Here is a 21500-nt window from a genome sequence, read left to right as displayed (position 1 = left end):
GACACTTCTGTTGCATTTTCTTTTACCAGGTTCACAACATATGATTAACAATGCACATAAACTTGGCTCTGTGATTTTGTGTTTAAATAATGATGGAAATCCATTAAACTATCCTTTTATGGTTGATGATCTGTCAGCTGAACATCCAGCAGTTTCTTTTTATAGAAATATGATTTGATCTGCAATGTCCTAGAACATGTTTTTCCAGCTATTTGGCTTCAAGCTTATGCTAATTATCAGGCATTATCTCACAACTTCTGTGGCACACAGGAACATAAAAATTGCCTCCCCCAGAAGCTTTCTTTGAAGATGAACTAAGTGGGATTTCGATAGCATTCACTGCAGGTATCACTCAAGTGATAGTGCTAAAACAAAGGGCTTTTTTAAAAAAATAAAAACTAAATTTTATTTTTCATATGTCTTAAGAGTATCCTAGGTTTTTAGTAGAATGCTATATTTTCTCAAACACCCTGAGTTATAGTAGGGCTTGGCTGAAAATACAAAAGATTCATTTGTCCTTTCAATAACCTCAGATATGCAGATGACACCACCCTTACAGCAGAAAGTGAAGAGGAACTCAAAAGCCTCTTGATGAAAGTGAAAGTGGAGAGTGAAAAAGTTGGTTTGAACCTCAACATTTAGAAAACAAAGATCATGGCATCTGGTCCCATCACTTCATGGGAAATAGATGGGGAAAGAGTGGAAACAGTGTCAGACTTTATTTTTCAGGGCTCCAAAATCACTGCAGATGGTGACTGCAGCCATGAAATTAAAAGACGCTTACTCCTTGGAAGGAAAGTTATGACCAACCTAGATAGCATATTCAAAAGCAGAGACATTACTTTGCCAACAAAGGTCCATCTAGTCAAGGCTATAGTTTTTCCTGTGGTCATGTATGGATGTGAGAGTTGGACTGTGAAGAAGGCTGAGCACTGAAGAATTGATGCTTTTGAACTGTGGTGTTGGAGAAGACTCTTGAGAGTCCCTTGGACTGCAAGGAGATCCAACCAGTCCATTCTGAAGGAGATCAGCCCTGGGATTTCTTTGGAAGGAATGATGCTAAAGCTGAAACTCCAGTACTTTGGCCACCTCATGTGAAGAGTTGACTCACTGGAAAAGACTGATGCTGGGAGGGATTGGGGGCAGGAGGAGAAGGGGATGACAGAGGATGAGATGGCTGGATAGCATCACTGACTCGATGGACGTGAGTCTCAGTGAACTCCGGGAGTTGGTGATGGACAGGGAGGCCTGGCATGCTGCGGTTCATGGGGTCGCAAAGAGTTGGACACGACTGAGCGACTGATCTGATCTGATCTGATAGCTCTTTTAACCAATTATCTAATAACATTGGTTAACTTCTATTTTTTTCTCATTGATTCTGCTAATGAGATATAGACTAGTTTGTATCTGAATCCAAAAGTGTAGATCAAACCCCTGCATGTGTACATTAAATGAGATTAGCAATAACAACCACTTATTAGGTGATTATTATGTGTCAGGTACTAAGCTAAGTATTCTACATGTGTAATTTCATTTAATTATCATGACAACCCATGAGGTTGATACTATTATTATCCTCATTTTAATAATGAGAAAGCTAAGGCTTAGAGGAGTAAAGTCAAATAGAAGGCAAAGCCTGAACTTTCATCATCACAACCACAATGAAGAACCTAAGAACTGAGTACCCAATAGTGGCATGAGTTAATCATCTACCTACCTAGTAAAGTCCACCAGAAATCAGGGGATGTCTGTGGAACAGCTATTGTGACTAGACACAGAAGCCACAGATGGTGAGAATGAGCTCTCTCTGAAAATAATCAAAAACAGTATCTCACTGAAACCCCACCACTGTCTTGTTAAATCATCCTTGTTCCCGTTTACGATAAGAAATACAAAAAGTCACATAGCTAGGAGGCACCAGAGACAGATGCACAGCCAGATCCTGTAGATCCAAGTCTAACACCCCACCGTGTAAAGACGGTTCATACATGGTGGCAGAGATGGCATGTCCTTCATGGTGTCACACCCATGGCATCCTCAAGTTCATATCACCTTCAGTGTCCTCACTGCAAACACTGCGGCTGTCCCAAACACGGGTCAACCATGATAACTGCTGGTGTCTCTCTTCAGGTAAAAGGAAACACCTCTTATTTGCTTATTTCCTGTTTTTATTCTTCCTGGATATGAACAAAATGCCAATCAAAAAAGTTCAGTTCAGTTCAGTTCAGTGGCTCAGTTGTGTCCGATTTTTTGCGACCCCATGAATTGCAGCACGCCAGGCCTCCCTGTCCATCACCAACTCCTGGAGTTCACCCAAACTCTGTCCATTGAGTCGGTGATGCCATCCAGCCATCTCATCCTCTGTCGTCCCCTTCTCCTCCTGCCCCCAATCCCTCCCAGCATCAGAGTCTTTTCCAGTGAGTCGACTCTTCACAACAGGTGGCCAAAGTACTGGAGTTTCAGCTTTAGCATCATTCCTTCCAAAGAAATCCCAGAACTGATCTCCTTTAGAATGGAACGGTTGGATCTCCTTGCAGTCAAAGGGACTCTCAAGAGTCTTCTCCAACACCACAGTTCAAAAGCATCAATTCTTCGGTGCTCAGCTTTCTTCACAGTTCAACTCTCACATCCATACATGACCACAGGAAAAACCATAGCCTTGACTAGATGGACCTTTGTTGGCAAAGTAATGTCTCTGCTTTTGAATATGCTATCTAGGTTGGTCATAACTTTTCTTCCAAGGAGTAAGCGTCTTTTAATTTCATGGCTGCAATCACCATCCGCAGTGATTTTGGAGCCCCAAAAAATTAAGCCTGACACTGTTTCCACTCTTTCCCCATCTATTTCCCATGAAGTGATGGGACCAGACGCCATGATCTTAGTTTTCTGAATGTTGAGCTTTAAGCCAACTTTTTCTCTCTCCTCTTTCACTTTCATCAAGAGGTTTTTTAGTTCCTCTTCACTTTCTGGCATGAGTGGTGTCATCTGCATATCTGAGGTTATCGATATATCTCCCAGAAATCTTGATTCCAGCTTGTGCTTCTTTCAGCCCAGCGTTTCTCATGATGTACTCTGCATAGAAGTTAAATAAGCAGGGTGACAATATACAGCCTTGACGTACTCCTTTTCCTATTTGGAACCAGTCTGTTGTTCCATGTCCAGTTCTAAAGCAGTTAAATGAGGCAAATAATTCTTAATTCATTTGATGTTCTATATGATTGGACCTACATTTAAAAATATTAATTAGCTGCTTGAAAGTTATGTACATATATAAGCTGTTTCATCTCTGTTATTCTGTACAATCCCAATATGCCACTTATCACAGACTATTTTTATACCTCTTCAAATGCTTTGCATGCTCTCCTACATACTCCACAAGTCCAGATTGGTCGGGCCATGTCTCCTTAAGGCACAGAGTCTTGCTCCCTTCCATTCCTCAGCCTCCCAGGCAGTTAGACTGGGGACCTGAGGCCAGCTTGGGCTACATGTGCTCTGGCTTTTGGGGGCCTCGCAGACCCAGGGAGAGATGCCTCTCCCAGACCTGGGGAGAAATGGCCCCTGCATGGGTAGCCAATTAAAGATAATAAAAGGCTCGACTAGACTCACATCTCTCATATACTAGCCAGGCAATTCTGAGTCCCCAGACACCTCTTTATACCTAATTCTTGCACACCAAGCCCATATTTCCCCTGCACTAAATCACCTCAGGACCAGGCAACAAGAAATCACTACTTTGGTGTGAAACCCACAAGAATTATTCAAACCTGTCCATCCTAAAATGTTTACCCTGCCTGCCTTACCTTTCCCAAGGAAATCCCAATAACATCATGGCTCAGACTCTCCTCTCCCTCCTGCCTTCTGCCATCTGGTCAGGACCCAGCACTCCCTCCATGGCCCTGGGAGGTGTTCAGTAGGCCCTCTCTGCAACCGTGGGCAACATCAACATCCTCAAAGCCTCCCTCCTTTTGCTGCACCAGCTTTACCAGTGCACATCCAACATGGACATTCTTGGGACACTAGATGCCATTTCTAACCTCATGTTTTTCATCAGAGACTGGAATGCAAAAGTAAAAAGCCAAAAGATACATGGAGTAACAGGTAAGTTTGGCCTTGGTGTACAAAATGAAGCAGGGCACAGGCTAATGGAGCTTTGCCAAGAGAATGCACTGGTCACAGGAAACACCCTCTTCCAACAACACAAGAGATGACTCTACACATGGACATCATCAGATGGTCAATACTGAAATCAGACTGATTCTATTCTTTGCAGCTGCAAACGGAGAAGCTCTGTACAGTCAGCAAAAAAGATGGGAGCTGACTGTGGCTCAGATCATGAACTCCTTATTTCCAAATTCAGACTTAAATTGAAGAATGTAGGGAAAGCAACAAGGTCATTCAGGTTTGATCTAAATCAAATCCCTCATGATTATACAGTGGAAGTGACACATAAATTCAAGGGATTAGATCTGATACAGGGCCAGAAAAACTATGGATGGGGTTCATAACATTGTAGAGGAGGTGGTGATCAAAACCATCTCCAAGAAAAAGAAAGGTAAAATGGTTGTCTGAGGAGACTTTACAAATAACTGAGAAAAGAAGAGAAGAGAAAGGCAAAGGAGAAAAAGAAAGATATACCCATCTGAATAGAGTTCCAAAGAATAGCAAAGAGAGATAAGAAAGCCTTTTTGAGTGAACAATGCAAAGAAATAGAGGAAAACAATAGAATGGGAAAGACTAGAGATCTCTTCAAGAAAATCAGAGATACCAAGGAAACATTTCATGCAAAGATGAGCTCGATGAAGGACAGAAACGATATGGATCTAACAAAAGCAGAAGATATTAAGAAGAGGTGGCAAGAATACACAGAAGAACTATACAAAAAACATCTTCATGACCCAGATAACCACGATGATGTGATCACTCACCTAGAGCCAGACATCCTAGAATTTGAAATCAAGTGGGCCTTAGGAAGTAACACTATGAACAAAGCTAGTGGAGGTGATGGAATTCCAGCTGAGCTGTTTCAAGTCCTAAAAGATGATGCTGTGAAAGTGCTGCACTCAATATGCCAGCAAATTTGGAAAACTCAGCAGTGGTCACAGGACTGGAAAAGTTCAGTTTTCATTCCAATCCCAAAGAAAGACAATGCTGAAGAAGGTTCAAACAACCACACAACTGCACTCATCTCACACACTAGCAAAGTAATGCTCAAAATTCTCCAAGTGAGGCTTCAACAGTACATGAACCAAGAACTTCCAGATGTACAAGCTGGATTCAGAAAAGGCAGAGGAACCAGAGATCAAATTTCCAACATCAACTGGATCATTGAAAAAGCAAGAGAATTCCAGAAAAACATCTACTTCTGCTCCATTGACTATGCTAAAGCCTTTGACTGTGTGGATCACAACAAACTGTGGAAAGTTTTGAAAGAGATGGGAATACCAGACCACCTGAGCTGCCTCTTGAGAAATCTGTATGCAGGTCAAGAAGCAACAGTTAGAATTGAACATGGAACAGACTGGCTTCAAATCAGGAAAGGAGTATGTCAAGGCTATATATTGTCACCCTGCTTATTTAACTTACATGCAGAGTACATCATGTGAAATGCCAGGCTGGATGAAGCACAAGTTGGAATCAAGATTGCCTGGAGAAATATCAATAACCTCAGATATGCAGATGACACCACCCTTATGGCAGAAAAAGAAGAAGAACTAAAGAGCCTCTTGATAAAAGTGAAAGAGAGAGTGAAACATTGGCTTAAAACTCAGCATTCAGAAAAGTAAGATCATGGCATCTGGTCCCATTACTTCATGGCAAATAGATGGGGAAACAATGCAAAGAGTGACTTTATTTTTTAGGTTCCCAAAATCACTGCAGATGGTGACTGCAGCCATAAAATTAAAGGACACTTGCTCCTTGGAAGAAAAACTATGACCAACCTAGACAGCATATTAAAAATCAGAGACCTTAGTTTACTGACAAAGGTCCATATAGTCAAAGGTATGCTTTTTCCAGTAGTCATGTACAGATGTGAGAGTTGGACTATAAAGAAGGCTGAGTGCCAAAGAATTGATGTTGAAGAAGACTCTTGTGAGTCCCTTGGGATGCAAGGAGATCAAACCAGTCAATCCTAAAGGAAATCAACCCTGATTATTCATTGGAAGGACTGATGCTGAAGCTCTAATATTTTGGCTACCTGATGCTGGGAAAGATAGAAGGCAGGAAGAGAAGGGGCTGACGGAGGATGACATAGTTGGATGGCATCACCAATTCAATGGACATGAGCTTGAGCAAGCTCTGGGAGGTGGTGAAGGACAATGGGGCCTGATGTGCTGCAGTCCATGGGGTCACAAAGAGTCGGACATGACTGAGCGGCTGAACAACAAAAACCTTATGTTAGAGAGGATGAAACTGAGGCACAGAGTGTTTAAACAACTTCCTGAGATATCACGATGATCCAGAATTCTCAGCCAGGCAGGCGGGCTCCAGATGGCACTAAACCAAGGCTTTGTCATCTTCTTTGCTCCCCTCTCCCCACTCTGCTGTCCCTGGAATTGCGCCTGGCTTCGTAGTTTTTCTTTGCATTCAGTTGATGTGATATGAGGCCACTTGTGTATTTTTACAGTACTCTCAAAAAGCAACTGCCATAGATGTCGTGCTTGAATTGGCAGTCTGTTCTATCACAAATTCTAGTTTTATTTTAAATTTCACTCAGTTTTGTTTTATTTCGTCTTTAGATTTCTAGATATTCTTTTACTGAGTACTCTTTCCCAGCTCTGACACAAAACTAGTTTCATTGTTTCTGATGTCTACATACAGAGGAAGGGTGACAGGATTGGGGACACTGTCCATGAGATTTTTCACAACTACAGGTAAAGTGTCATTTGGGAGGATGAGAGCTGCCCTTTTTCCTAGGCCACACTGTATTCATGTCATCTCTACATCAAGGCATCAGTATTTCCAAAGCTCCCAGGATTTCTGTTACCCCCAAGTAAGCTAATCTAGCATGATCTGATATATTATAAAAGCAGATGTTATAGTCACAAGCTTTGGTAAAGAAGTCAGGCCAAAAGTGATGAACAAATGTATTAAGTAAGCTCCCCCAGCAAAACAGACCTCAGTATGATCTGAAGACTTCTGATTAACCAACCCCTTGACCTCCCTGAACAAATTGTATATTAATTCATTTTCCCCAAGGACCCTGGGGAAAAAGACATGAACACTTTCATGGAATTCTTAGACAAGATTCACGTGTTTGCCCTAAGTTAAGACCAAGAGTAATGGGGGAAGGTTTCAAGCTGATAAATATGCAATTGTTTACCTGTTTTGCCACATGTATAGAGTTAATATGAAAAGGTATATTCCTAATAAATATTTGCCACCACAAGTAGAAAGATAAGAAAGCCTCTTAGGAAAAATTGCCAGTGCCCTAGTCTCATGTTTCGGAAAAAGGACTTCTAGGATAACACTCTCTCCAGCCTCTCCACACTCCCCTCCCTGTTTTGCAAACACACACAACAGATGACCGAGGAGATCAGAATGATACGAATGTGGCTCAGCCCTTCTACCCTCACTCAAGTCTACAAAGACAGAGGGCTTTCATTATGGCAAGAGAGCTGGTTCAGGCCCTGGTGAACAGTATTTGAAGGGCCTCCAGAGAAGGGTAGACTATAGTAACAAATTCCTCAGAGGGCTTTGTATTCAGACCCATACTTCTTCCAGATCACCAGCCCCAGTTATTTGTACTGGCTCCCCCCACCTTGCATTACCTCTGGCCTTCTCCTCCAGATCCTCAACTCCATGTGGTCAAGACGCATGGATCAGGGCCCAATATTCCTCCTCAGAGCACAATCTCCTTCTGCATCAGATACTGGAGTTCAGCAGAGGCAAGGCAGTAATTCTGAGTATGTTTTCTCTACATAGTTCTGGTGGATTATTCCAAAGGTTACACTTAGAGGAAAACAAATAATCTAATTCTCCACTACTAAGGGAACATCAGGCTTTCCAGGTGGTAAAGAATATTTCTGCCAATGCAGGAGATGTGGGTTCAATCCCCAGGTCAGGAAGATCCCCTGGAGAAAGGAATAGCAAACCACCGCAGTATTCTTGCCTTGGAAATCCCATGGACAGAGGAGCCTGGCAAGCCACAGTCCATGGGTCACAAAAGAGTTGGACACGACTGAGCGACTAAACAGCAAAGGGAACATCTAAGCTCCATACCTGAATTCAGCCCTAACAGCCATTTGATTCTGATCTATCTGGCTGTGCCCATTTCTCAATTAGTTCCAAACTCAGAAGACTTGTAGGGTAGAAGTAACGATCCTCCATCTCTTCAAACTTCAAAAGGTTCAGTCAAAGGTAATCTTGATACAAAGCTTTTATAGGTAAAAGCTAAAAAATGTTTAACATCTTGTGTTTTTTTTTAATCAAGTTTCCTGAGGTTTCCCTGAGTCCAAAGTTCATTTCCTGATGACATCAGGTACAATTATATATCTCCACTCTTTTACTTCATTATTGAACTCACAGAATCTCAGAACTGAAAACAATTGTAAGGAATACTGAGTAAGTACCTTATCCAAGGTCACAAAGCTAGTTGTTGACAGAGCTAAAGCTGAGTCCAAGTCTTCCCATTCCCAGTGGGGTTGGTTCCCTTTCCGTGATACTAGACTTCCTTCTGGAGAAGGCAATGGCACCCCACTCCAGTACTCTTGCCTGGAAAATCCCATAGACGGAGGAGCCTGGTGGGCTGCAGTCCATGGGGTCTCTAAGAGTCGGACACGACTGAGTGACTTCACTTTCACTTTTCACTTTCATGCATTGGAGAAGGAAATGGCAACCCACTCCAGTATTCTTGCCTGGAGAATCCCAGGGATGGAGGAGCCTGGTGGGCTGCCGTCTATGGGGTCGCACAGAGTCGGACACGACTGAAGTGACTTAGCAGTAGCAGCAGCAGCAGACTTCCTTCTAGTGCTTTTTCAGTGAACTGAACATACATGTGTCTTCACTCCTTTGTTAATACAGGAACAATGTTTGGTGATAGCAAATAGATAATGTGTTAACTATAAAACATCAGAATTTGGAGCAAAATTAGAGAAAACAAGCAGCTCTTTTTTCATTTTCACTGATGAGGCCATTGAGGGCCAGCCAGATGGCACAACCCAGCCAGACTTCACTGCTCCTGCATCTACAATCAGTTCTCTTTCCTCCTTGGAAATGCCCCTTCTAACCACTGAAAACCAAAACTTAAGTGTTATTTCTTCCTGCTTGACCAGAAAGCAGAGAAAATAGTAGATATTTAACCCCCTAAATAACAGTATAAGCAGTACATTATTATAAGTATCACATAATTCTCTTACCAGGACCAGTGTATTGATTGATTTAAATTAGTTCTCTCCTAAAACTTACTACCTTTTTGGTAATGAGATTTCCCCAGCCTAGCATAGATAATATTTAGAATACCAACCCTGTTTCTTGGGTAGGAAATGATTCAATGATGAATGCTGATGAAAACCATTAGTCGTGCAAAACCATATTAAGTTGTTCAGTAACGAGACAGGGGTTGTTTAATGAAGCACGTCTTCACCATAAATAACAACAACAGTAAAGACAAATTTACCACTTTTGTATCCCATGGACATTTGTCACACATTTCAGAGCACTGGAAATGAAAATTGGATATATTTAATTAAGTTAGTATATAAGTAAAAAGGTAAAAAATGTTTAAGAGAAGTCAATTTACATTTGGGTCATAATTTTTGAGAATAAGCTCATCTCTAACGCAAATATATGAGCTGAATAAGTGTCATATTTATTATATATGCCTTCATTGTCTCTGCTGAACAATTCATGAATATTGAAATTCCAACAGTTGTTTTATATATGTGTAGGTATAACTGAATCACTTTGCCGTACAACAGAAATTAACACAATATTGTAAAACAACTATACTTCACTAAGAAAAATTTTTAAAGAAAATTAATGGACAGCGGTTTGTTATTTTCAAAGAAAACACAGGCATTAATGAAGTACTGACCCAAGATGTGCCATGGTATGTGCTTCCCAAGCTTGGGGGCCCCGTCCTTAGAAGGACAGACCAAAAGAACTCAAAATCTACATGCAGTGAGCGCACCACAGAGAAACACAAGCCAGTGCCTGAAGGATGAATCTCAGGTGGAACCAGTCAACCCTCCGTTTCCCCCTCCTACAGTGGGGTAGTCCAGCTATACCGGAAGTTCCTTGGGAGCTGGGATGGCACGCTCCTCATCACTGTGCTCCTAACACAACCCGGATGCAGCTGTCCCTTGCCCACCACAGTTCTGAAGCATCCCATCTCCTCCCCTCTGACCTCGTCCTTTTCTGAGTAGCTTTCTTAACAACTCTTTCCTTTTCTACCTTTTCTGTTTTCTAGCTTTTCCAAATGTTGTCCTCAACACCAGCTCTGTGCTGGTCTTGTTCTTTGTGGTATCCAGAGTACCCACCACTAAGAAAGCCTGTAACATCATTGACAAGTGGGTTTGTGTCTACTTGAACATTGTTAGGCAGCAAGTTATTTGAGATGGTTTCACCCATTCATTTTATAGCAGTTCTAACTGTTAAACTCTTCTTCAGGAAACCCAGACGGATGGGTGTTTTATGGGTGGGGGTGGGAGGAAGGCAAAATTCAGCTTCGTAGATGCATATTTTCTTCTTATCACTATATCGGAGCAAAAATACGCCTCATCATCTTTCTTCCCTTTGGAACTCTACAAGAATGATTATGAGCCTTGTCCTCAATAGATATTCAGTTAATTGAAGATAAGATGTCTCCCACTCAAAACAATTCAGCTTGATCATGGTCAATACTTCTCATTGCCCTTGACATTAACTTCTACCTGTCCTCCCCACCACACTTCCCTTTTCCTTTAATGTATAATCTGCTGGTATTTCTAAATAAGAAAAATAATTTGGAAAGTATCAACCTGCAAACTCTTTGAGGAGCTCCTTAGAAGAAATCAGCACTGGTGAATAAAGTCCTGCCAGACTATTCTAAGGAGAAGGCAATGGCACCCCACTCCAGTACTCTCACCTGGAAAATCCCACGGGCAGAGGAGCCTGGTAGGCTGCAGTCCATGGGGTCGGGAAGAGTAGGACATGACTGAGTGACTTCCCTTTCACTTTTCACTTTCATGCATTGGAGAAGGAAATGGCAACCCACTCCAGTGTTCTTGCCTGGAGAATCCCAGGGATGGGTGAGCCTGGTGGGCTGCCGTCTATGGGGTCACACAGAGTCGGACACGACTGAAGCAACTTAGCAGCGAAAGCAACAGCAGCAGACTATTCTAATTTTCTCTGACAAAGTAAAAGATCAGATAAAATTTATGATGAGCTTGCATTTAAAATTCTGGTCATGGAGCATACTGAGCCATGTGTCAGAAAGTAAAATCTACCTGTCAAGCAATAATTATGGAGATGTAAGCCTGACTGGAAAGCAACACCAACAGTGTGGTTGATTCTATATAAACTGAGGAACACGCACCATAATCCACACACTCCAATCACGCAGGAATGAGAACGGTCCCCAGTGACGGTGCGTGATTTTATCTATGTGAGTCTTGCATATGAACTGTCTGAGCTATATCCAACTGCCCGCTTCCACTTTACAGTCAATGAGGAAAGTAGATAAAACGAGCATACGTCTACACACAGATGTACCCAGCTAAATGTATGGCATCTTTCCAAGCCTCCAAAACATGTTTTTAAAGGGCACAAAAAGTTTAACTAAGGGCATATAATATAAAGTTCTTTTGTTTTACCCACATAACAAGTAAATCAAAAGTCAAAACCTTCCCTTTCTAAAACCAGAGCAATACTCTTAGCTACCAAGGACTTACTTTGTCATTCTCTAGCCACAGATCTATTGCCATTAAGGTGGCGAGTAATTACTGTTTGTCAGAACTATTCTTGCCTTCCGTGTTGCTGTTTTTTTATGCATGGTGGGGAGAGAAGGGGAAAATAGAGAGATGCATCAGCAAAGCTCTTGGTCTTGTAGCTTTAAAGGGGGTTCAGAGACAAGGAAAGCCCATACTGCTGTCAAATCTACCAGGAATTTGTACACCAAAACCACCTCAGCAAAAAGATACTGCATCATAAATATTAAATTAGAAGTTATTCACCACAACACTGTTCCCCACCTCATTTACGTTCTATACAGAAAAAGTTTCCATCGCTCCTGTGAGTTGAAGTAAATGAGAGAACAGACTTGGACTCAAAATAAGAACAAGTTTTCATAAATGAAACAAGATGTATAAAAGAGGAGCTTTCATAAACGAAACAAGATGTATAGAAGAGGTGAGTAACATAACTACAGAGAGTATATAAACTGTTACCAATCACTCAAAGAGGCCAGAAATGGAAAGTTCTGCCTGAAAAGTTCTGCATGTCCCATCACTGAATGAGCTCGAGTTGTTTCCCCTAAGAGTGGTGGCAGAGGGAATCCCCATATCGGATGTTTTGATAAGATTTCAAAAGGCCCTTCTGATATCAAAGAAGTGATCATACTAGATCCTAAATTACTACTCCAAACCTTTCCTCTATCTTTAAAATCATGGATGCATTGTGTGGCTTATTCTAATCATGTTCTAAATTAATTCCAAAAAGCCATTTCTAATGAGAACTTGAAGTCATATTTATTTTGTTCTCTACACAACTATAAAATTATTTATCTATGGAACAAAGAGTACTTTTTTTAATCCATGTTAGTATAAGGAAAGGTGTACAAGAATTATAAGGAGCGAGGCCAGCATTTCTTAGCTATATGCCCTTAGGGCAGGATACTTCTCAAAGGCTTAGTTTCATCATCAGCTAAGCAAGGACCACATGGGTTAATATGCCAAATTCCTGGGACTCAGTGGCTGCCCAATAAATGGCATCCACGGTTACTGCAGCTGTTCTTATAAACAGAGATAAAATAAAAGGTCTTGTGATGTTGACTTTTTATATTGAGGAAATATTGAACACCTGGAAAAGAAGAATTATAATCCTGGACTTGGGATATGATCATTTTTCTTCCAGAATGTTTCTCATTAAAAATTTTCCTTGGAAATGGAGGATGTGATATAAGAGGATAAATCCTTTTTTTCTTTTTTTTCCAGTTAGAAAGTCAGACAGTGTTACTTATTCTCGAAATGAACCTTTTTGAGTACATTCCTGGAAAAATGATGTGTAGTCTGAATTCAACACAAGAATAGCTTGTGGTAAAGAGGTCTGTTAGTAATGACCACTTTAAAACTGAAATCTTTAGGTTCCTGAAAATAAGGATTTATCATGAATGATCTTATGTCAAGATTGACAATATAGGGAAAAATTGAGTGACACATTAAAATCTCATAATTCTTACCTATCAGATGTATAAGTAGAACAACTGACCAAGTTTTCCCTAAGAAAATGGAGACCTAAAAACTTTTCCCATCTCACAAACACACACACACACTCACTCACTCCAATAATACATAATCAGAGTGCTTTTCATCTTCCTGGAAAACTCTGTATACAGTATATTAGCACTGTCTGGAGAGGCAACCATCAGAAATACAATGCTATGAGTCAACACTGCCAGTAAGAGGAGGAGGAGAAGTTTTAGGTGTTAAAATGTGAAGTTTGCCTGAGGCAGAAGAATACACAGCCAGATCTCAGCTTGAAATGTCCAGCTGATTGTATGCATATTTTTTCCAAGCCACTCTGTGAATGCCTATCATTAGCTAAGTTTAATGTCCTTGCTTTGGTAAAAACAAGCACCCTGCCTTCACTTTTCAAAACATCTTTTTACCCTCTTCTAGTCTGAACTCCTCCAGATACTCACCACTTCCTATTCAAACCAGGAACTGATAACTAGTCATTTTTGTCCCCTCACTATCCCGAATGCTGTAAGCCGTTGGAGTAAACCTAACCATCTGCCTCTCAAATGAACCTTGAATCAGCTCCATACTTGCTGCTGGTGTATCTGGCAGCAGGTCCAGAGGAAGTGGAGGAGAATGCTGGGAAACTCTAATAAAACTTCAAAAAAGGCCTTCTTCACCTTCATGAGCTGGAAGGAAACGAGAGGTGTTCTGGTTCCACCCTTTGTGGTGCTGTTGGGTGAACTGAGTTGTACCCCATCACCCAGCTTGCAAAGGCAGAGCTGAAAATAAAACCTGGCACCCAAGCCCTAGTTCAGTTTTTACTAACACACACACACCTTGATTTCACTTGAATTTCTCCGTCTCGTTTGATAAAGAGTGAAACCACTAAAAATTATTGTGAGAAAAAAAAAAAAAAAACTGGTTTCACAGTTGACAGATTTAATTCCAGGGGGAAAAGGGAAAGATGTCTCAAAGGCATGGGATGACTGGACTAATCCCCAGTCAGGCACATTCACGGGGGATGTGGGAGTATAGGCGATCCCTGAGGGAGAAAGAAGGTGGGGGGCAATAAACAAACATCCTGTGATTTAATCATGGGAAAAGCCTCTATTTATGGAGCGGGAGCAGGCTAAACATTAATTGCCACTTCAGGCTTCTTCCTCTAAGTATGCTAGGACTGGTTTTTCAAGTGCAAAGGAAGAGCCCAGACACGTTACAAGAGCACACAGCACGTTCTCACCACAGCCTCCTCTCACAGCTCTGTCTCACTCCCTTCTCACCCTAGACCAGCTCCTGGTCCCCAGTCCCCATTTGGGGAGAACAGACCAGGGTAGGACGTCAGCAGCAGAGGAAGATGTAGTGGCAGCGTCAGAAGACAGCAGGGGCCACGAGACTATAGATCCGGTGTTCATCCATAGATTGACCAACTTTTGGAGGAATCTGTCTGCCTAGATGGCAGTTGAGAACAATCTCAAGAACAAACATATTCACTCATGTCATCCCTTTGGTTTTGATTCTAGTTTTTCCCCTTTAACATTCAAAAGAGTAGCCCAGGGACTTCCCTGGTGGCTGAGTAGCTAAAACACAGCACTCCCAATGCAGGGGACCCAGGTTTGATCTTTGGTCAGGGAACTAGACCCCACATGCTGCGTGCCACGACTAGAAGACTGAAGAGCCCACGGGCCACACCCAAGGCCTGGTGATCTCAGTCACTCAGTCATGTCCAACCCTTTGCGACTCCATGGACCACAGCCTGCCAAGCTCCTCTGTCCATGGGATCCTCCAGGCAAGAATACTGGAGTGGGTTACCATGACCTCCTCCAGGGGATCTTCCCCACCCAGGGACTGAGCCTGCATCTCTTAGGTCTCCTGTGTTGGCAGGCAGGTTCTCTACCACTAGCACCACTTGGGAAGACCCTAAGGCCTGATACTGACAAATAAATACTAATTTTTTAAAAAAAGAGTAGCCCATAACTGAAACTGACCTAACAGAACTCACTCTCACCATTCAACAAAATCTTACATTTACACATGACTGGTGTTCTTGGTCAAAACCAGTGGCTTTTCTTCCTTTACCTTCCTCCATCTCCCCAGCAGATTTGGTATGGTTGACCTAGTAGAGAATTTTGAAGTTAAATTAGAACTGAAAGGATGGGGGGAAATCTGCTCCACATTATTCCAGGTAGTAAAAATAATATAAATCACTCTTTTTATGGATGTCAGCTGTTCATATATCACCTTCAGTTTTTCCATAGTACCTATTTAATACTTAAACTGATACCTTAAAAAAACTTTGGTATTTACCTTAGTCTCAGTCTAAGCAAGAAAAACCTGTCAAAGAATGAATCTGAAATACATGTCTATTTTTCTAGTTTATGTTAAATTTAAATATGTAACTAAACATTTTGAAGTTTATTCATATACTACCGAAACTTATCTAAAGTTTCATCCTTGGGCAGCATTGACTTCTGGAAACACTGAATCAAATTAAAGCATGCTGTGGATCAGGCATGACAGACTTATCAGAAACAAAGAACAAATGGATATTAAATACTGTGAGGTAGAAAGGCTTGGGCCAAATTATGCAGAACTTGATATGGCCAAAAAAAGAAAATGCAATGAAAGGTTGGGAATGAAATTAAAGTAATGCTTAAAATAAATGCATTTTCTAGGCATAAATAGGATACAGTGGAGGTGGGAAGGCCTAGATTTGAGAAGGCCAGACATCTGATACAAAAAACAGCCATGCCAGATAGTGAGAGCCTGGTCTAAACTGATAGACTCAAGATAGGGGAAAGGATGAAGAGCTCTGCTGTAGCAGGAAAAATGGACAGGAACCTACAGACAGAGGAGAATCAAACTGAATGAGGAGACAAGGTCAAAGATGATGGCAAGTTCTCACACGTGCGACCACTGATGCCACTGGCAGATGACGGGATTCTGAAAGTAGATAGTCACATGAAAATGTCCAATCAGCACTCAGTAATACAGTTCAAAAGCTGGGTGAGAGGATGGACTCTCGTGACCTGGGAGTCATCAGCATAGATTTGAGAGACAAATTCATAGAATGGACATGCACCCCAAAATAGAAAGTAAGAAGAGCCAAGTACAGTTCTATTCAGGAAATCGGGTTGAATAAGCTGAGAAAGAGGTCATTTATTAACAACAACAAAACTCTAGAACAGGTTTTTCAACCTTGGCAGAACATCAGAAAGATTGGGGAACTTTAAAGATTACCCGAGTCTGTGCCCCACCCCAGACCAATCAGATGTGCCCCTCGGGGACCATAACATTCATATCATTACCAAATTCAGACTGAAGTATGGACAACTCTACGCATATAAAAAACTTTAAGCCAGATCCCTTAATCCTGCACTTTAAGAGCCAACCTAATTTTCTAGCATTTATGACATAGAGACAATGATAAATGAATAAAGTACACATATATATTAATAGTGATTTTGTGTAAGATATCTGGTATTTGTTTTCTAAAATCTCCATTTTTATAAACTTTTTTTCCATTTCATTCAGCACTTCAGTTACTTGAGCTTGAAAGTTCTTTCAGGGCATCTTATCTAAACAACCATTTTTAATATGAAAAAAATACGGTATCTATAAACTCTCTTTTTCCCACTTGTGAATGCTTCTAAAATTTCAGTGCCTAGTAAGAGATTCCTTCTTTTTTTTTTCCACTTCTTTGTTTTCTTCACACCAGTTTGGATGTTGTCCACACCTTAATCTTAGTATTTATTATTTGCAAAGCTTTTAAAGTCAAATGGAAAAGAAACTACGAGTTTAAACAATCTTTCAGATTTCTCGTTTTTTTTTTTCCTTGTTACTTCACATTGGATAGGAAAGGAATATACTTCCAAGAAAATAGGCTCATCCTAAATTCAGCTGTGCCCATAGAGGGGAACAGCTGTGCCTTTGTTCCCCTAGTTGCCCTGAGGAATGACACCAAAATTTCATCTGAGATATTTTTTCAGGTATGAATTTGGATGGATAGATGAAATCATCATGTGTACAGATAAGGCTATGATATTGGAAAACTGACTCAATCATTCACCCACCTTACAGGACAACTTATACCAAATATTATAAAAAACAAGAATGACTAAAATTCAGTAAATTGTGTTAATCATTTAGCACTTGATGTTTTTGCTGGATAATAATGTTTATGTCTTTCATTGACACAGGGCTTACTGTGTAATAAGGGAAAAAAAATCTGACTCCAAGAAAACTTAAGTATCGTAAGGTTATATAACTTGTTCTAAAGAACAAATAGCCCATTGTTAAATTCTAAATTAACTGGGAGACAATTCACATCAGTTCACTTCACTCACTCAATCATATCTGACTCCTTGCAACCCCGTGGGCTACAGCACACCAGGCCTCCCTATCCATCACCAACTCCAAGACCCTACTCAAACCCATGTCCATCACATGGGTGATGCCATCCAACCATCTCATCTTCTGTCCTCCCCTTCTCCTCCTGCCCCTAATCCCTCCCAGCATCAGGGTCTTTTCTAATGAGTCAGTTCTTCGCATCAGGTGGCCAAAGTATTGAAGTTTCAGCTTCAGCATCAGTCCTTCCAATGACTATTCAGGACTGATTTCCTTTAGGATGGACAGGTTGGATCTCCTTACAGTCCAAGGGGCTCTCAAGAGTCTTCTCCAACACCACAGTTCAAAAGCATCAGTTCTTTGGTGCTCAGCTTTCTTTATAGTCCAACTCTCACATATCCATACATGACTACTGGAAAAACCATAGCTTTGATTAGACAGACATTCATTGGTAAAGTAATATCTCTGCTTTTTAATATGCTATCTAGGTTGGTCATAGCTTTTCTTCCAAGGAGCAAGAGTCTTTTAATTTCATGGCTGCAGTCACCATCTGCAGTGATTTTGAAGCCCAAGAAAATAAAGTCTCACTCTTTCCATTGTTTCCCCATCTATTTGCCATGAAGTGATGGCACCAGATGCCATGATCTTAGTTTTCTGAATGTTGAGTTTTAAGCCAATGTTACACTCTCTCTTTCACTTTCATCAAGAGGCTCTTTAGTTCTTCACTTTCTGCCTTAGGGTGGGGTCATCTGCGTATCTGAGGTTATTGATATATCTCCCAGCAATCTTGATTCCAGCTTGTGCTTCATCCAACCTGGCATTTCACATGATGTACTCTGCATGTAAGTTAAATAAGCAGGGTGACAATATACAGCCTTGACGGACTCCTTTCCCGATTTGGAACCAGTCTGTTGTTCCATGTCCAGTTCTAACTGTTGCTTCTTGATCTGCATACAGATTTCTCAGGAGGCAGGTCAGGTGGTCTGATATTCCCATCTCTTTAAGAATTTTCCAGTTTGTTGTGATCCACACAGTCAAAGTCTTTGGTGTAGTCAATAGAGCAAATTCATATACATACACCAAAAAAAAATTTTTTTAAGAAAACGAAGATAATGAATAAAAATATTGTAAAACTCAGTATACCAGAAATTTTGGGAGGTAGGGGGTTTTACATCATGCAAGGTTTTTACATCATGAATTTTCTTCTTCATTCCTTTTAAAATATATCCTGTGTGTCCCCAGCTTCTCCCCTGTTAGTGTCTACATATCAAGTTGTGTGCATATTCCACCTAAAAGCCCTTCAAATATTGGGTTGGCCAAAAATCATAAGCTGTTCCCAAAACTCAAATGATCTTTTTGGCCAACCTAATATTTTAAAACAGTGATTAGGTCCCCTTGGTAATCTGTTTTGCAGTCAAATAGCCCTATTTATTGATCTGCTTTTCATGGCAACCTCTTCTTCCTCCTAGTTATTCTCCCCTGAATCCAGGGGCATCTACATATTTTTCCAAACTCCGTGCTCTACAGAAGTGAACATATTTCAAATGAAATTCAGCCAAAACTGAAGAAGAATGAAATATTGCCTGCTTCATTTTTCATATTCTTTCTCAATGTTTGTTCACTATTGGAACTTACATCCTAATATAAAGCCCAATCCATATTTTTTTGCTGATGTTCTATGAACAGTCTCAAGTCTTTCTCACAGGTACTAAGACCAAGCCATAGCTCACTCTTACTCTCATTAATTGGTTGTTTCTTTTTACAAGGCATCCCATAGCTTTAAATTTCCTTTTAACTCACCAGAGTGGCCTAAATATGACAAGAGAAAAGCACATGAAACCAAACACTACACAAAATTCACTAAAGAAAATATAATACAGTTGTCAAACATTAAGCCTTGTGTTTAACCTACATGAAAATTTCAGAAAGTTTATGTGATTATTGCAATACCAAATAAATACTTTTTCAAATTATTTTTTTGTCTTCACAGAGGATTTCTAAAGTCATTTCAGATGACTCACTCTTGCAAAATTTATGAAACAGGATTATATTTTCTAGAAATGTGTCCTTTGTTATAAAGGCTAGTTTTCATTTGCTTGGAAGAGGGTAACTGGTATTTTTATCATCTCATCAGGAGGCAAAATTCACACTGCATTTTACTTGTAGACAAGGATTTGGCAGGATAAAGAAATCTGGAAGTTTCTTCTCGAAGGAGCCAAGACTTCATGATCTCAAACATCAGCTCAAACTGTTTAAATGAGTGGGCAGAATGCAGCCTGTGAGATTGTGGTGCTGCAGAGTTGCCTAATGGAGAGAATGAGAATGATCAAAATTGAACCAGAGGCCAAAAAAAAAATAGAAAAGAGAAGTAAAAGTAAGGAGGAGTAGCAGCAAATTGAAATGAGAAAAATAATAGTTGTCAAAACAATAAAGTTACAGAGTCAAGAAGAGATTAGGAAGTAGGAACAATACAAGGATAATTTACAAAAGAGGTAGAATCATTCACACAAAAACATTGCTTGGAATAAAACAATAAAGGGTACTGTAGCAAAGAATTCCTGTTTCCTAGAAGAATTTTTAATACACAGATTATTTTGTCATGTTTAATATCGGCTTAACACAAAAATAAGAAATGCTTTCTTTTCAGGAATCCTGGCTAAGCAAGCTGAAGAAAAGGTCATCTATCAAGAAGACAGCAGGATTTGTCAGTCTTGGCAGCATGTTAGAATCATCTGGAAAGCTTTAAAAATTGTTTAATTTTTTTCATTTGACTTTTTATAGCTTTTTTTTTTTTTTTACTTTGCAATTAGAATTTTTTTTTAAAGAGGAATTCTTTCTTTTCAGTTTAAGGCTATACTAAGAGTCACTACTAGACCTGTAGAAAATTATCTCTCTGGTTTTATGGAATTTTTCTGGAGTGTCTGAACTTTCAGACAGCTACCTTCCAATGCAACTTGCTTATAATTTTCATTTTGAATTTTTTTGGAGTCACAGTGAAACGCTTCTTCAGTATTTCTATACTGAATCAACACTGATTCCCTATTCAAATGATGTCCTCATTGAGAAAGACACACTAATTTCAAGATTTATACAGCTAAACAAAGTCTCAAGTTCAAGTTTCCCCCACTATCAACAGATTGTGGAAAATAAAAATACTAATTAAAATACAGAAATGAAACTGCTGGTTTCTGGGAAAAAGTATGACTTTCAGAGAAAAATAAGATGCTTTGCATGAAAATATTCTCACTAAAAATACAATTTTTCAGGAAATTATACCTTTGTTGTCATGTGGCTGATGATATTTAAATTTAAGTGGTTTAGGAAGAAACACTTAATATGAATTCTAGATCAAGGTTTTGTGCTTAAAATTCTAAGATGCAAATAAAACTGTTTTTAGAATATTTCTACTTTCAAGAGGAATCAAAACAATGAACATTATATTCTCTTATATCAAACATACATATTTTTAAAATTTTCTTTTTACACTCTTGAAACATTCCCTCCACGTGTGAAACAAAAGGAATTTCTGATTAACTGATACTAAAGGTTAACCTAGAGGTTAAAAATAAGTACATTTCAACACTGTAGTATAGTGAAAAGGGGAACTGTTATAGAATTGGGGTATAAAAATAGTCCAAAATTTCAGCCTAATGAACAAATGTGAAACACATTATTGTTTTCTGAATCACTAAGTTTTGCCACCCAAAACTGTCTACCATTCACTTTATACTACATAACTTGGGAGCTTGTGTAACCCCAATGATCTTTCAGAAAAGGCTG

The 21500-nt window shown here is 40.1% G+C and overlaps 1 long non-coding RNA gene across 1 annotated transcript in view; it reads left to right on the top strand.

Moving 5' to 3' along the window:
• LOC133249300 (uncharacterized) overlaps positions 1-21181 on the top strand; it is a 58153-nt gene extending 36972 nt beyond the window's left edge. Inside the window, exons 2-3 of the long non-coding RNA XR_009736901.1 lie at positions 12191-12327; positions 20368-21181. This is a non-coding gene — a long non-coding RNA (uncharacterized LOC133249300). The remainder of the gene's footprint in view (positions 1-12190; positions 12328-20367) is intronic.
• Positions 21182-21500: the final 319 nt, after the last annotated feature.

The sequence above is a fragment of the Bos javanicus genome, chromosome 6 (assembly GCF_032452875.1).
Source record: "Bos javanicus breed banteng chromosome 6, ARS-OSU_banteng_1.0, whole genome shotgun sequence".
Lineage (NCBI taxonomy): Eukaryota > Metazoa > Chordata > Mammalia > Artiodactyla > Bovidae > Bos > Bos javanicus.
This window is presented reverse-complemented; position numbering and strand designations above follow the sequence as displayed.